The 16,655-nt window shown below is 44.5% G+C and overlaps 1 protein-coding gene across 19 annotated transcripts in view; it reads right to left on the bottom strand.

The window, feature by feature from the left end:
- Positions 1-16,655, bottom strand: part of Gramd1b (GRAM domain containing 1B) — a 251,281-nt gene that overhangs the window by 96,297 nt on the left and 138,329 nt on the right. The window contains exons 1-2 of one of the 19 annotated variants that reach the window (XM_087212598.1): positions 7,134-7,285; positions 6,504-6,547 (exon numbers count right to left, since the gene is read on the bottom strand). The exons of the other annotated variants lie outside the window; for them this stretch is intronic. The gene's annotated coding sequence lies outside the window, so the exon portion shown is untranslated. Of the gene's footprint in view, positions 1-6,503; positions 6,548-7,133; positions 7,286-16,655 lie in introns of those variants that run through there. 19 annotated transcript variants of the gene reach the window in all.

Raw genomic sequence — 16,655 nt, 5'->3', positions numbered from 1 at the left:
AAGACGCAATCTTAACTGCCCCAGGGCCTGACACCAGTCCCAGGGGTGTGGGTTGTGGTTTAGCATTCTGGAATTAGACTTGGGTTCAAATCATGCTTAATAGCTCTGTGACCCTGAGTGAGCTACTTCATTTCTCTAAGCCTCATCTATAAAAAAGCATAATGTTGACAACAACCTATAAGTTGTCAGGAGGAGTCAATAACACCTGATGTAATAAGTGCTCAATACATGTGAAACATTATTATGTTTATTTCCAACACCAGGAAGCCACCACTATAAACTACAAGAACCACAGACTACTTCTTTGCATCCTGGTCTAGTTTGTCTCTTCTTTTTCTAATTTTCCCTAGTTTGCTGGTGACATTTTTGTATCTTTTGTGTGTGTGATATTTGTTAGGTCAGTCAACTACTTATTCAACAATAACCACATTTTATTGTGCCATATGCTCATGACCCAGGCAAATCATATTTCAAAAATAAATCCAATGTCCTCCTTGATCTCTAGAAATTTATAATCTAATAAGGAAGATAAGATTGAGGCATTAAACAACATAAAAAAAGCAATAATCCCCAAAGAGAGGCACATCTAATCTCGACATCGATATTTTCTCTTTCAAAATGAACATAGGTTTGCAATCATTATGCTAATTTTATCAGCTGACAAGTAATGGTGAATATTCTCAGCTAACCTACACTAAGTCTGTTTGTGATAATTATTCTTGAGTAGTCTGGTCTTAACACAAAAGCATTAGCCAGAAAAAGGATTCGATATTTGTCATCATCCTTTATGGAGACAAGAACTTCCTATTAGCAAGACAGGTGTCCAGAAATAGTGTCTTCCGAACATATTGCTACTATCACTGCCAATAAATACCAGTCTATTTGGATGGAGCAGACCACATTGAATGAGTTGGATTTTGAAAAATTCAACTTTCTACCATCAGGACATTCTCGCATCAGCCATGTAAGGTTGAGGTTATTTAACATGCTTAAAGGTTTTTCAGGCCATGAGAGCCACTACATCTCCTGACATCAAAACAGACTGGAGCCTGCCATATCATAAGTAAAGGAGTCCAGTGTCCAGCTGTCTTGTAAACAGTGTTATTCAGTAAACTCTCCTGTACCCTTCCCCACTAAGATACTGACCACCTTCAATGGCCCAGGGCCACCATGGTGATGTTTTTACTGGGAAAAATTAGGACAATGTGGTGAGTTTCAAAATCTAAATATACTGAATTTTCTGTCAGCCATGGTGGCACATGCTTGTAATCCCAGCACTCTGGAGGCTGAGGCAAGAAGATTGCCACAAGTTCGGAACCAGCCTGGAATATATAGAGAAACCCTGTCTTAAGAAACCAAAATGAAAAAAGAAAGAAAAAAGTAAATACACAATTTTCAATTTTTATTAGTATATCTTAAAATTTTTTGTCAAAATATTTCTTTAAATATAAATGATGCTGGTGGTAGTTTTATGTTTTAGTTTAGTTTAGTTACCTTTTTCAGGTAAAAATAAATATCTGGCATGTCTGTACCAGTCTATCATTTCTTTTCACCAGGCAGAATGCTTTCTCAGTACTAAGATCTCTTGCTCTACTGTAAGGACAGGGTCATCTGAAGAGCCCCAACAGCTGATCTGCCCTCATCTTTAGATGATTATCTGGGTCACAGAAGTTCCTAATCTAGACCTGAATGTTTTAACAACACGTTGGAATATGCTGGCAACTCCCAAGTACAGATGTAAATCTACTACCACTCCCCTAAACTCAGGCAGACTTCCAATTGTCCTGTAAAACCTATTATGTCTCAAGGGTATGAAAGAGCATGTACAATACTGCTCCTTTTCTCTTTACATTTCCTGACTCTGACCTTGTGCACCTGTCTCAATGAACCAAGCCACCTGGTCAGGAACTGAGAACTCATCCTGGACACTTCCTCTCCCACCTCCTGTTTAATTGGGTACTAAGTCACATCAATCCTCCACCAAAATATGGCTAGAGATCATCTCCTGCTATCAGTTTTTACTTGCCTTTCAATTCTCATCTTTCAGTTTGCAATTGTACTTACCCTCTATTTGTCTGTCCATTCAACAAACATTATTGAGCGTCTATATGCCAAGTAAAATGCTAGATGCTGTGTTTCTGTGGACTAAATAACAAAAATGCACAACCCCTATCCTCAAGGAGCTCATAGACTAATAGAGAAAGACAGGTTTGTAAAAAAAATAAAATGTCAGAGATGGAGCACAATGAAGAAATTCTCATACTTGTCTACCTTGGAGTCAGACAGTATTGGGGGGGGGGTGGCTAGATATGGTAGCATATGCCTGTAATCCTAGTATTTGGGAAGCTGAGGCAAGAGGATTAAATCAAATTTGAGGCCAGCCTGGGCTACACAGAGTTCAAGGCCAGACCAGACTACATAGTGAGACTCTGGAGAGAGAGAGAGAGAGAGAGAGTGAGAGAGAGAGAGAGAGAGAGAGAGAGAGAGAGAGAGAGAGAGAAACTTCTCAAAAGCAGACCTGATGATATCTTTTGGGGGAGGGGGCTACTGAGGATTGAGCCCAGGGTTTTCACTGAACCACATCCCAAACCTTTTTATTTTCATTTTTATTTTTACTTTGAGGCAAGGTCTTACTAAGTGGCCCAGACTTGAACTTCTGATCCTTCTGCCTCAGCCTCCACACAACCACAGTCCTGCATGAGGGTCTCACCGGATTCATCTTGTTGCTTAGGTTTCTAGTCTCATCGTCCTCCTCCCCTCTTCCACGTGCATCCTAAGCCTCAGTCTCACCAAACTACTTGTAGTGGCCTGCACTCTGCCACTGCCGCCCTGCTGTCCCGCTCTCCAGTCCACAGCGGACCTCAACACCCACAGCTACCATTCAGTGCACGTCTACGGCATACTGGTATCTGGCCTACGTCCTCTCAATCCTCATGAAGGCTCTGTAATGTCAATGATATCCTCGGTTACAAACAGGAAAAGGGAGACCAGAACAGGTCAACATAACTAACTCAGGTTGACAGAGCCAGAAAGTGACAGTGCTAGCATTCAACTTAGATATGTCCAGCCCCAAATCACAGTTAGATCAAATCTCCTCTCTGGTCCACCTAAGAAACTCTCAGATCCAGTGTCACTTCCTTGACAAACCCCTTCCGGGCCTGCCTGGTCAAATAATTCTTTTGTGCTTCCCTGGTGGCTGGCACTTCTCTTATGACCCTTATTATCAGTGCTGCTATAATTTGTTTACTTGTCTGTCTCCCCCAAGAACCTGTGAGCACCTGCTCACAGTGATTATGTGCGATCCATCTCTAAATCCTCCATGCCTAACTCTCTACTGGCATAAAATTGACATTTAATAAGCATTAGTTGAGTGATGGATTAATAAATGCTTCCCAACCTCTTATCTCAAGCTGGAGATAAAAACTCTGAGAATATAATTTGTCATCTATGTATCATAACAGTCAGGTTGGGACATCAGATAGCCCCCACTGGAAAATGCAACCTTAAAGGACAAAAAAAAAAAAAAAAAAGGAGCACTACAGTAATGCAGAAATAAGAGCCTCAAAACCCAGATTCCTGGAAATGAAGTCACATCCAAGAAGTACTCCAGGAACCAAACAGAATCTAGTAGGAAGTGTTGTCATCAAGACTGGCTGGGGCCAGGGATTTGGCTTAGTAGTACCTGCACCTACCTTGAAAGTGCAAGGTCCTGAGTTTGATCCCCGGAACAAAAAAAAAAGACTGGCCACACCTCCATCAAAAGCTATTTCATTCTGCAGTGACTTAAGCCAATATATTGAGGGTAAAGGATATTCTAGAAGTAATACCTCAGAAATAAAAAGGAAAATGCTTAGGTAAGCAGAATGCATTTACATATATTTAAACATTTAAAAAATGATATCCAAATGATGTAAATGGCATAGTAGTGAGTCCAACAAGAATGTTTATTAACCATTCAGCTGCTTTTACATGTTCTCAGGGATTCCTAAAGCCAGCCAAACATACAGGCTGTTTATCTATTTATGCAGTATTGAGGATTGAACCCAGGGCCTCTGCACTGAGCTATATTCCCAGTCCTTTTCATTATTTTTATTTTTAGAAAAGGTCTCACAAAGCCTCACAAGTTCCCCGGTCTGACCTCCAACTTGTGATCCTGCCTCAGCCTCCCAGAGTGCTGGGATTACAGGGGTGTGCTACCATGCCTGGCCTACTTATTTAAGAACCCAAGGGCATCTATCACTAAACTACATCTTCAGCCCTTTTTATTTATTTTGGTGGGGTTTTTTTCTTTTTTTTTGGTACCGGGGATCAAACTCGGGTCCTTATGCCTTCGAGGCAGGGGGCAAAACCACTGAGCTAAATCCCCAGCCCTACCTTTTTATTTATTTTGAAATGGGTTCTCATTAAGTTGCCTAGGCTGCCCTCAAACTTGTAATCTTCCTGCCTCAGCCTCCTAAGTAGCTGGGATTACAGGTGTGTGCCAGCCAGCACACTTAGCCAACATACAGTTTCTCACTGTACCTTGGCTTTGGGGTTTGTACCTGGGCTATGCAGATATTTAGACTCTTTATGGGGGTATCTTGGATCAGAAGCTCTAACCTTTGAGTTACAAGCTTTCTGGAGAGCAGATGAAAGCTACAGATACTCTTCCCAGAAAAACGCACAGACATAACACTGTATCAAACTCTGCCCACAAATGGAGAGGGCTCAGATTAAAGACTAAAGAAGGGCCAGGTTTAAATGGCATCAGTTTCTGTAACTAAGTTTGTCCTGTGGTGGAGGTCCTGAAGGCAAATGCTGACTCAGAAGGATCCAGCCCCAGCTCTGAACCCATGCCTGATGAGATGATCTGTGATCGAAGGGATGGATGTCTCTTTCCACCTCCGTAAGGACGTGCAGGCATGGAAACTAACCACAGAACTGCCCGACACCCCCAAACTATACCTGGCCCGGCACTCACCAAGGCCACTCCTCAAGGGCCAGCAGGTGGAGAATACATAACTTACTATATGAAGTTAGCAGGTGTGCAGGGCCCCTGCTTTGCAGGCATCTCAGGCACCAGCATCCCAACCAGACAGCAAACTGCTTTCAGCAAATCATTCTGGATCTAAACACAGTCGCAGATGCCTGTTCCCACGGCTGCCACTGCACACTGCCAAGGGGACACAGCACCTTGCCCCATCCCATATGCAAAGTGACAGAGGGGAAGAGCGCGAGAAGGGGAGACAGAGGAGAGAAAAAATCCAGGGAGAACTTCTCTCATTTAATTTGCTCTCCGTGGCTTTTTTCTTCAAGTATGTGACACATCTAAGCTGGATAAAACAACAGATGTGCATAATTTCCACCTTTGTGAAGATGAGGAGCTGAGCCCCTAGAGAGGTAAAGTAACTTGGATCCAATCACACAGCCTGTGGGGGTGGGGCGAGAAGCTGAGAATCCAGTTCTGCAGTTCCCAGACCTGTCCTGATAGTGACAGCACTTTACTGCCTCACTCTCTCTTCCACACACAACCCAGGGTACCCAACCTGCTCCAGAAGTCTGAGCCTCTTCGACTCTTCCATCTCTGAGACAAAGGAGACCCTGCCATCTGGCCAGAAAGCAAGCCCCCAGCCAGGCCCGAGGTGTCCTGCGAGGACTACAGGTGTCTCCCTGCACACAGGAGCTGAGCAGGGGTTGTGCAGACTCAGCCTCCTTAGCTGCCCCATCCACTCCCAGTGGCTCAAGCTCCTTGTTTGGAAAAATACACAGGAAAACAAATTTCCAATTGCAAGCAGGATCAGGAGAGACAGACAGCCACCTCAGGAACGCCCTCTAGCGTGCCCATGAGCTCATGGGCATTCGCACCCAGGCACCATTCCCAGAGCCACCAGACCTGCCCCACCATTGGGGCATTGAGGAGCCAGGGGAGGAGACAGTGGCAGCATCTGCCACTCAAATACCAACTCCTCACCAATCCCCAAGCCAACATCTGCTGCAGGATGAGAGGCAGGCTCTGCTGCTCACTGTTCATCCCACACCAACCCCACCCACCCCTTATACAACAGGCAGGGAGGGGAAGCAGAGAGAAGGTGAAGGGAAGTGTGGAGGTGACACAAATGGGTCTGGAGAGTGCTGTGGGGCAGGGAAGTGACAAAGCAGGACAGAGAAAGGGGCAGGCTGGGTAAAAAGAGACAAGAAGATAGACAAAAATGAGAAAAGAGCTAAAGAAACAGACAGAAGTGAGTGGAGACCAAAGCTTCAGACCCTTCATGTCCTGGTTCCCCCTTCACCCGCCCACTGTGACTTCAAAGCACACAGAGTGAGCCTTGGGGCTAGGCAGGCCCTGCACTGGCACCCACTCCTGAGCTCTCCACCTCACTCATTTCCCTCCACTCTGACACAGCCCCTGGATGCTCAGGACTGATGGGCCGAGGGCAAGGAGGGGAGAGAAAAGTGAACCAAAGGCAGAACTCGCCAAGCAAAGCCACTTACGCACAATGCGGCCGGCAGCATTTCCATCCTACCTTTGCTGTCGCCATGTCAGCCGGCTCCATGATCCCTGCTTGGCCTAGGGAGCAGCGGCACCATCCAGAAAGAAAAGCAGAGTCACAAATGTCCACCCAGAAAGGACAGACCACCCTTCTGGAAGGCCAGGGGAAAACAACTATGTCTCTCTTTAGAAGACTCCCGGACATCCTCTGTTGTGGGGAGTAAAGAGCCTTTGCAACCCCCAGCAACTCAGAGGACTGTGTTCCTACAGACGGCCTGGAGGCCGAGTCAGGGGGCCTCTCCCCTAGCCTGGTACTTCTCTTCCTAGAAGGTGGCATGGGTCGCACCGGGCTCCCCCTGCTGGGAGAGGGCGCAGACATGGAGGCCCTGCCCGCCCATCACTGCCAGCTGGTACCCACAAGTCAGGATGAGGGGAGCATGTGGGTGGAGGACAGCTGGGGTGGTGGGTGCTGTGCAGGTGCTGGGGTAGCAGGAAAGGAAAGGGCTCGAGCTGGCGGGGCAGTGTGAGAACCTTGAGAAGGTGCAGACACTCAGGTGGAAGCAGGAGGGTGCTGCTCAAGGAGGTGCCGGAGCCACAAAGCCCGGTCGGCATGGCAAGGTGGAGGATGCAGAGGGAGAGGAATTCACCCGGTGAAGCCACTCACCTTGCAATAACATTCAGACTGACTGAGGCCTACACAGGAGCCAGGAGCGGGCGGTTCACACCCCCCCCACTCCACTCCCAGAGACTCACAGCCTCTGTCTAAAGGTACATGAGAGCAGCCGGCAGCCTGGCTGGATCTGCAGAGGCCCCTGGCTCTGTCGGAGCAGCCTGATTGGAGGAGCAGGATGACTTCATCCAGCCCCATTCATCACTCTAGGTTTCCTGCCCAGCAGGGACAAGCCGATCAGCTTGCAAGGACTACAGCTTCCTCTTCTTGGCTGCTTTACTCGGCAGCCTGGGATAGGCTGTGTTTGTGCTGGGCAGCCGGGGAAAGGGATCAATCAGTATAGCGGCGACCTCAGGGAAAGAGGGGAACAGGTTGCTCACAGCGCTGAGAAAGTACAAGGATTCTGCTGAAAACACTGTGCGTGTATTCACTGTGAGCATCTGCCAGTGCTGGAGCCAGTGTCGGTAACAAGGGCACAGCACACCTAGAAACTAGCATGGATGCGAGTGGTGAGCTCTGACCTTCCTATGAAAGACAGGTGAGCTACCTCTCCCCACCAGAGTAAATAACCTATAGAAAAACAGACCCTGTCCTCAGGCAGCCCCGAGGACCTTCCTCATGTCATTTTTCACTAGCAACGGGCTCTAAGGACACCAGTTCCCCCAGACCCACGGGAAAATACATTATCAGCTCCATTTTACAAATGAGGAACCTGAGGCCAGGAAGAGAAGCCGAAGGGTCAATGCAAGGACGTCAGCATTTGGGAGCTTATTTCCAACTAGACTTTTGCCTCAGAAATGGTGAGATTCTGAAGAAAAAATGACCCATTTCCCTTTCTCCTTCTTTCCTACCCCTACTCCAATTCCAGCACCTAGACCATATAAAACCCCAGCAAGGCAAGGGTTGAAGAGATTAAGGTACATGAGAATAAAGAAAAGGCATTGATGGCGCGATCCCTTTTCCATTCTGACCTCATTTCCCCTCATTCTTTTGGCACCTTCCTCCTCTTCCAGCTTAACTTCACAACCTAACCACAGCTCAAGTAAACCGACCCAGACCTGGAAAGTGTCATCCACAGGAGTAACAGTGCCAACAATGCTCCCAGTTTATACGGCATTCATGGGTCTAGGTGGACCACAAGAGAAATAGTAGTGACAATGCTTCATTTTCATAGGGCTCCATAACTCACAATGCATTTCCAAATCCATTATTTCCTTGGGAGCCCTGGGAGGTCCATACGGTTTCCCTCCTTTGAAAGATAAACCAAGATCCAGAGACTTGAAATGACTTGCATAAGATCACACAGTGAGCAGAAAAGAACTGGTACTCAGTCCCATATTCAGAGTTCAATCCTCTTTTCACTAAATCTCATAATCACAAATCTCCCTCTACTTTACTATGTCTTCCTCAATCTGCTCCCAACTCTGGTTTGCCATTATTGTAGACTCAGAATATAAAACGTCAATTAATCTGATATTTCCCTTTAAGATCTTCTTTTTTTTTTTTCCAAGACGGTAAATTATAAGAAATGAATTATTACACAGTAGAAAAAAATCTTGGGATTTTCCAAAAATTATTATGTATACTTAAAAGAACCTCCTATACACAGTGAAAATTATTTTTAGATAAAAGGAATCAATGATTTAGGGGGTTGAGAAACTACATAGCCCAGGCTAGCCTTGAATTCACTATGTAGCCCAGGCAATCCTACTGCCTCAGCCTTCCAAGCACTGGGATTACAGACATGCACCACCACACCCATCTGGAATCAATGATTTATTTATGTTCATGTTAGGCAGAAAAATAGACCAAAATGTCTTACCAAATTTTAATTTAACTACCCAGATTAAAATTAAGGGGAAGAGCAATGTATATCCTGGTCACTGGAGGTACATATTTCCCAGCCATTGTAGATATGGAATACATCACTTCTCCCTTTCCCATTTTATCTTATGAAAAAAAAAGAATAAGAGGACAGGTCCAACCTCCCTTATCTGAAATGCTTGGGACCTGAAATGTTTCAGATTTCAAACTTTTTCACATGGGGTATATTTGCATAAACTTTATCAGCTGAACTTCCCTAGTCCAAAAATGTGAAATCCAGTATGCTCCAAAATCTGAAACACTCAATTGTTTCACATTCTGAAGCATTTTAGATTTTAGATTTCTGGATTAGAGATCTCAATCAGTAGAAGAATTTAGACCAATGGATGCTTTTCTATAACTCACTGCCTGGTTTTTGTTAAGCCCTATACTACGGTCCTGAATACAATCCACTTGAAGAGGTTAAGAAGGTTTGGTGGCCCCACAGGACAGGCAATCCACTAGACCCTCTCAAAAATCCAACAGTATGGGGGTCGTGTATTCCCTACAGGCCATCTTCTCTACTCAGAAGCCTGCAAAGTCCCTTCTGGCTATTGGTATGGCCTGCAGTCCTCTCTGTTCCTGAACTGACACTCAAAGGTACAAACAGATGGCAAGCAGAAGGCTAGTACCCATGAAGGAGGATGGTCTCGTTCATCAAAACCTCACAGACATCAGACCCATGTTACTGGGAGGCTATGCCATCTCCTCAATGACCAAAAACACTCACTAACTCAGTTCTTCAAGAACTGTCACCCAGGCCCTGCACAGTGGCCCTGTGCAGGAACTCAGCCAAAGAGACTCATATGTAGTGAACTCAAGGGAGCAGGGAGAACGCTGTTTACTACGGAACAGACAACTAGAAGATGGGGCAACAGGGGAGGGACGATGGGCATCACCAAGAGGGGGAAGAAATACATCTCAGAGTCCAAAGGAAATTCCAGGAAGAGATTGTAAAAACTGATGCACCATGCCTAATTAGGAAGCCACTGAGGATATGGGAGTGGTGGCACACACTTGTAATCCCAATACTGGAGAGGTTGGGGCAGGAAGATCAAGAGTTTGAGGCCAGCCTGGGCTACAGAGTGAGACCCTGTCCCCAAAACAAAACAAACAATAGGAAAAACAAATAAGAAAAGCCATTGTATCTACCTCCATGGTATTTACCAGAAAGGATTTTATCTAAATAATTCCTTATAAGATAAATAACTCCTCTATCCTATGTATTTGCTTTTCACTTTTTAACTAGATACTTGAAACTTCTTCTCTAATTTCAACTCATTTCATTTTGCCTAACATTTAGTTAATAAAGAGAAATAACATCTCTTTTTGTAAAATTCTCTCTCCAGGGCATTATCCCTACTAACTACCTTAGGTGTTACTTTCTAGTTCCTTCATCATTGGATTTATGCACTAAGTCTTAGGGTGGAGGCAGATGCTTTTTAAAAGTGAGTTTGGGGCAGCAAAGTGAAGAAGGGGATGTGGAAGTACAGCCAAGCCTGGACAGGGAACCTGCTGCTGTAAGAGGAGACTGGAGCAGCCAGCTCTTGGGAGGTAGTGCTGTTACAAAGAGGCCAAGTGAGGTTGTTTCAAGTCTGGTCAGAGAAACTTCCCCATGCAGCATTCTGGGAGATGTAGTTCTACGCAGGAGGCAGCCATGTTTGCTCTGCTTAGAGAGTGTGCAGTTTGCTCTCTGGACATCTTGAGACTACAGATCTGGACTAGATACCTTTGCCAAAAAAAGGTAAAATCCCTTCTCTCTACTGTACACTGAGTGCTGTTAGCTGAAAAATGGCACTAAAATTGGGAACGGGTCACAGAACTACAGGGAACCCGAAAGGGAGAACTTAAGGGGTCACTGTGTAAAGAAAATGCAAGGTTCTCTGGAGAGACTAAGACAAAGGGAAGGAGGGCCATGAAAGAGAAAGGAGGCAGTGTGTGTGTTCCCATAAATTTGTGTATGTGTGTGACTTTCTCATCTTCTTGCCAACCACCAATCTTTACAGTCAGAGAGCATGAGGAAGAGCCCAACTTAGAATTCTGACCCAACCACTCACTGCTGAGTGTCCTTGGGTGACCCATTTAGCCTCTCTGTGCCCCCATTTCCTCACCTGTAAGAAAATATTACTCACCTCAGAGGCTACTATAAAGACTAACAGATAACCTTTGTAAAGGGCTTAGAATCATGTCTGACACATCATAAATACTAAGTATTATGGATGTGTTTGCTTTTTATTCTGTGGTTGACTAGCTGTTTCTGTGACCTCTCATCCAAGTGTGGAACATTTTAAATCTCTCCTGGAATTGATGATGTAAAGGTAGACAGACAGCAGACAAAGCGACCTGCTGCTTGAGGCAAATAAAGACATCAAAACATAGAGACAAGACAGTCCCAAGAATAAGGAAAAGGAATGAAGAAATACAAGAAGAGACACCTAGGGAGGTGTTAGTCAGCTTTTTATGGCTGGGACAAAATACCTGACATCCACACTTAAAGGAGGAAATGTTTACTTTGGCTCACAAGTTTAGAGGTTTCAGTCTGTGGTTGATTGGCTCCATTGTTTTTAGGCCTGTGGTATGTCAGAAACATCGCGGCAAAAGGGCATGGCAGAGAGAAGCTGCTCACCTCAGGCAGCAGGGAAGCAGAGAGGGAAAATGCCAGAGAGGAAGGTGCCAGGGACGAGATATAGTCCTAAAGACCATACCCGCATGACCCACCAAGAAACGCTCAGAAGTGAGCTCTACTCAGCTCCTAGGCCATCATGCTGACAGTCAAGATCAGCCATCATAGGGCAACACTGAATGGGACCGGACATGAAGAGGGGCAAGGGAGGAGTTGGGAGAAAAGTCCTCATAATTAAGAGTCCACATGAAAATACAGAACTGAAAGAAAATCAGGTAAACTGACTGGGTTGGAAGTGAAAGAAAAAGTAAGTGAGTGATTAGAGTTAAAGTGAGAATATTCACAAGAGGATTTGACTGAAATATCAAGGAAGAGCTGTGAGTGGAGAGAAGCTGCCCAGCATGAGGAAAACCAGAAATGGAAGCTAACGGTGTAGGGTTCAAGTGCACATTGGTCTTGCAAGGCTGGTGCTCTCTGGATAAGTGAGGCTATTAGGAGGACTTGGGGTGGAAGATTTTCTGAAGCAGTTGTGATAGGTGGGCAAACAAGTCATGAGAATGGAAAGCCCAGGTACTGGGAGCAAAGAAGACGGCCAAGTCTGGGGGGTCTGTAGTACAGCACCCTTAGCTGTGAAAAGGGAGAGAGAAGAGAGGAGGGCTACTGGAGTGCAAGTCCCGCCTTCTGGGCAAAGAAAGAACACCAGGGTCAACCCCCAGGGTGCTGGCTTAGGGAAGCTGGCAGCTCCTGTAAGGCTGAGGCTCCCTGCTGGCTGATAGCACTGCTATACCAACCCTGAGTTCTTCAGGGCAAAATAACACAATTCAAGAAAAGGAGACTCACCTTCCTTAGCGGCCAGAAATTCTTGAGACAAAAGTGATAGCTTCTTGACCTCAGCCTGTACAACTGGACAGGACAGTGTAGCATAGCGCTTAAGATCTGGAGTTAAATCACCTGATGTGAAGTCTAGCACATTATATGGCATCTGCTTGATTTTATATAAGTTATAAAACCTCTCTAAGTCGTGGAGGTATTTTTTTTTTTATATTTTGGGGTTTTGTTTGTTTGTGTTTTGGTGGTACTGGGGACTGAACATGGAACCTTTGCACTAAGCTATATCTCCTGTCCTTTTTATTTTGAGATAGGATCTCCCTAAGTCACTAAATTGCCCAGGCTGGGATTAAACTAGTGATCCTCCTGCTTCAGTCTCCCAGAGTGCTGCAACTACAGGTGTACACCACCATGGCCAGTTTAAGCCTCAGATTTCTAAACTAAAAAGCAGAAGTGATAATACAGGTTAGTATCCTTTCTTGAAATATTCAAGATCAGAAGTGTTTTGAATTTTTTAGGTTTTTTTTTTTAATATTTGTATATACATATTAAGGTATCTTAGTGATAGGACCCAAGTTGAAACATAAAATTCACTTAGGTTTCATATACACTGTAAATGCACATGGCATGAAGGTAATTTTATACAACATTTTTAGCACACCTGAGTTCCAACTGTGATCCATTCTCTGTGGTCAGGTGTGAGATTTTCCACTCGTGGCATCATGTTAGTGCTCAGAAAGTCTTCAAATTGGTAGCATTTTGGATTTCAGGTTTTTAGATTAGTGATGTTCAACCTGTTACACTATTTCACAGAAATTTAAATAAAAGCACAGTGCTAGGGCCAGGGATTTAGCTCAGTGGCACTGTGCCTGCCTCGCCAAGCTCAAGGTCCTGAGTACCGGGATAAAAAAAAAATCACAGTGCTGACATCTAATAGGCACATTTAATGAATGTGAACTAAAATACTGTCTAATTACTATTTTAGGGGCACCCAGGGCTTGGAACTATGGGTGCTCCAGGAGTCCTCCAGCCCTCCAAGCCATCAGCACTTGGTGCTCAAACAAAGCTGGCACTGGTTATACAATGCCTTCCCTTACCTACTGTCTCCAGGCAGTCACACCACCTCCAGCCCACAGCTGGTCCCTTCACAGTGCACACGAGGGTTGTGCAAGTGCTTCAGAATGGGAAACAATCATCAATGCACAAGGCGCTGGTACTCCCTGCCCTGGAGGTTTGCTTCTACACCTGTACTAGTGTTTGCCCAGGTACTATATCAGAGGACTTCAGAGCTCATCACACCTGGCATCCAGGTGAGAGTATGTGGCAAGCCACAGGCTTAGCTGAGCAGATGCTGGCAGGCAAGTGGAAGGGCCAAGAGCTCAGTACCACTGTCTGGTTTCTTAATGGTGATGATTAATGGGAGCTGCACTTGCAGCCACTGTCCCACCACAGCATTCCCTGCAGACTGGGAAGGGTTAGCATAGAAGACGTAGGAGCCATCAGAATGCCTGGATCAATCTTGGGGCTCAGCCACTGCAAGAGCCTTGAGTGGACCCTCCCCTGCCACTGCTGAGAGTGAGGGAAGAGGCAACAGACAATGGCCACAGAAGCTCGATGATCTCGCAAAAAGCAGCAGCCTCAGGATTCCAACTAGAGAACTCGCTTCCCGAGTGTGGTGGGCCCAGGGAAGAGGAAGGAAAGAGAGAGCTCCTGCCAATGGCCCTGGGCTTCTGCTGGTACCTGCAGAGAGGTCAGAGCAACAACAGCTCTGTTCTGCGATGACACAGAGCAAAACCAGAAGAAAGCATCAAAAAGAGAAGCTGTGAAACGGAGATGGATGGAGGCACTGACAAACTGGGTAACATCCCAAGGCCCTTCTTAAAATCAACAAGGCTCAGGAAACATGTCTTAGAAAGACTAAAAAACCCAGCTATTATCATCTAAGACATGTCTACCTGGATCATTCAGAATCACGGGGCTCTAATTCTCTCTTGTAAGTTTTTTTCTTCTTCTATCTGTTTATGGAATTCCTCAGACTTTCAGTGTGGAGATTGCTCAAAAAACTAAAACTAAAAACAACACTGAGATTCCACCTCACTCCAGAAAGAATGGCTGCTATCATGAAATCAACCAACAACAAATGCTGGCGGGGCTGTGGGCAAAGAGGAACACTGCTCCACTGCTGGTGGGAGTGTAGACTGGTGCAACCACTGTGGAAATCAGTATGGAGATACCTCAAAGAGCTAGGACTGGAACTCCCATTTGACCCAGCTATTCCACTGCTGGGTATCTTCCCCAAAGAATTAAAAGAATCATACCACAGTGATATATGTGCGCCCATGTTCATAGCAGCCCAGTTTATAATAGCTAAAACTTGGAAACAGCCCAAATGCCCATCAACTGGAGACTGGATCAAGAAAATGTGGGTTTTTTTAAAATAAAATGGAGTACTACTCAGCCATCAAAAATGAGAAATTAGAGACATTTATTGCTAAATGGAGGCATATTGAGGCAATACTCTTAAGTGAAATAAACAGGACACACATGTGTAAATACCAAATAGTTTCTCTAGTGTGAGAAACTGAAAGTGTAAAGAAGGACTAAAAGGTATAACAGATAATGTGAAATAGGAAGAAAAGGGGCAAAGGGGAAGGGGAAGTGGGAGGGGTAGGGGAAAGGAAAGAAGGGAATGGAATTAATATGAGAAAATGTAGAAATGGAAACAAAGTCTTTGCAAACAGGGAGGGATGGAGGGGTTGAAGGGAGGGCAGGGGAAGGGGGAAAAATAAGAACCAAGAGAGTATGTAAAGGTGCAAATTTCCAATGATGAATGTCATTATACTGTACACCCAAAATGCACCAATAAAAGGATATACAAAAAATAAATAAATAAAACCAAACCAAACATAAAAAAAAAAAAACTAAAACTAAATGTTCTATTTGACCCAGCTATGCCCCTTCTTGGCATTTTCCCAAAATAATTAAAAGCATCATACCGCAGCAATATATGCACACCCATGTTTATAGCAGCACAGTTTATAATAGCTAAATCTTGGAAATAGTCCAAATGTCCATGAACTGAGGAATGGATAAAGAAGATGTGGAGTTTTTAATACAATGAAGCACTACTCTGCCACAAAAAGGATAAACTTGAGACATTTCTGGATAAATGGATGCACCTTGAGACCATAATTCTTAAGTGAAATAAATCAGACATATGTGTAAATATCACATGGCTTCTCTGGTATGAGAAACCAAAAGTGTAAATAAGGACCAAAATGTATAATAGATATTGGGAAATGGGAAGAAAATGCTCAAATGAGAAGGGGAACAAAGGAGGGGTAAGAGGGAAAGGAAAGAAGGGACAAGAAAAAAAAAGAATGGAAGGAAAAAAATGGAAACAAGATTTTTGTAGACAGAGAGGAGAGGGGGTTGAAAAGAGAGGAAGAGAATGGGAAAAAAGAAGAAACAAGACGTATCACGTACAGGTACAAATTCCCTATGATGAATGTGATCATTATATATACCTAAAATGGACCAGTAAAATATAAAGTGAAAAAAGAAAAAAAAGAAATTTCCCAGACTTACTCATACACTGCCACACTTACAGCTCAAATCCCAGGAAAATGGTAAAAAAGAAGGACCCACTAGGTCCAAGGAGAAGCAGGCTCTGCGCAGGGTTCCAAGTCCCCTGAGAGCACCTTCTCCCTTTTTTCCAAGGAAGCCACAGTCTTATAAGTATAAACCTGAGCTCTGGAGCTGAATCCCAGCTCTGCCAGTAAAACGTACTGAGAGCAAATGATCTAAGCATCATCTAGAAAATGAGTATCATAGTAATTTCCCTGATAGGATTGTTACTAGGATTAAATCAGATAGTGCACAGAAAGCACAGTGCTGAGGATACAGCCCTCAGAAAGGTAGCTATTGTTATTATAACAAATACTTCGGGACTTGAATACTATTTCCACAAACTAAGTATATATTCTGCATTGTCTTTGGTGTACTGTTTACATGTCTGATTTGTGAGTTTCCTATGATTTCAACTTCTCTGCTGAAAGAGACCCCAATTAATTTCCTTAGCAAATTTCTCACTGTAGAAGTTATTCATAGAAAAGCAGAATGGCTTGATGTAGACATTGAAAAAGGAATTCATGGATTAGGAAGCAGAACAGAGCATCTGATGCCATTAATCCCTGCGTAAG

Source organism: Heterocephalus glaber, unplaced genomic scaffold (genome assembly GCF_053883595.1).
Source record: "Heterocephalus glaber isolate CG9 unplaced genomic scaffold, H.glaber_assembly_v1.0 deba00001431, whole genome shotgun sequence".
NCBI lineage: Eukaryota > Metazoa > Chordata > Mammalia > Rodentia > Bathyergidae > Heterocephalus > Heterocephalus glaber.
This window is presented reverse-complemented; position numbering and strand designations above follow the sequence as displayed.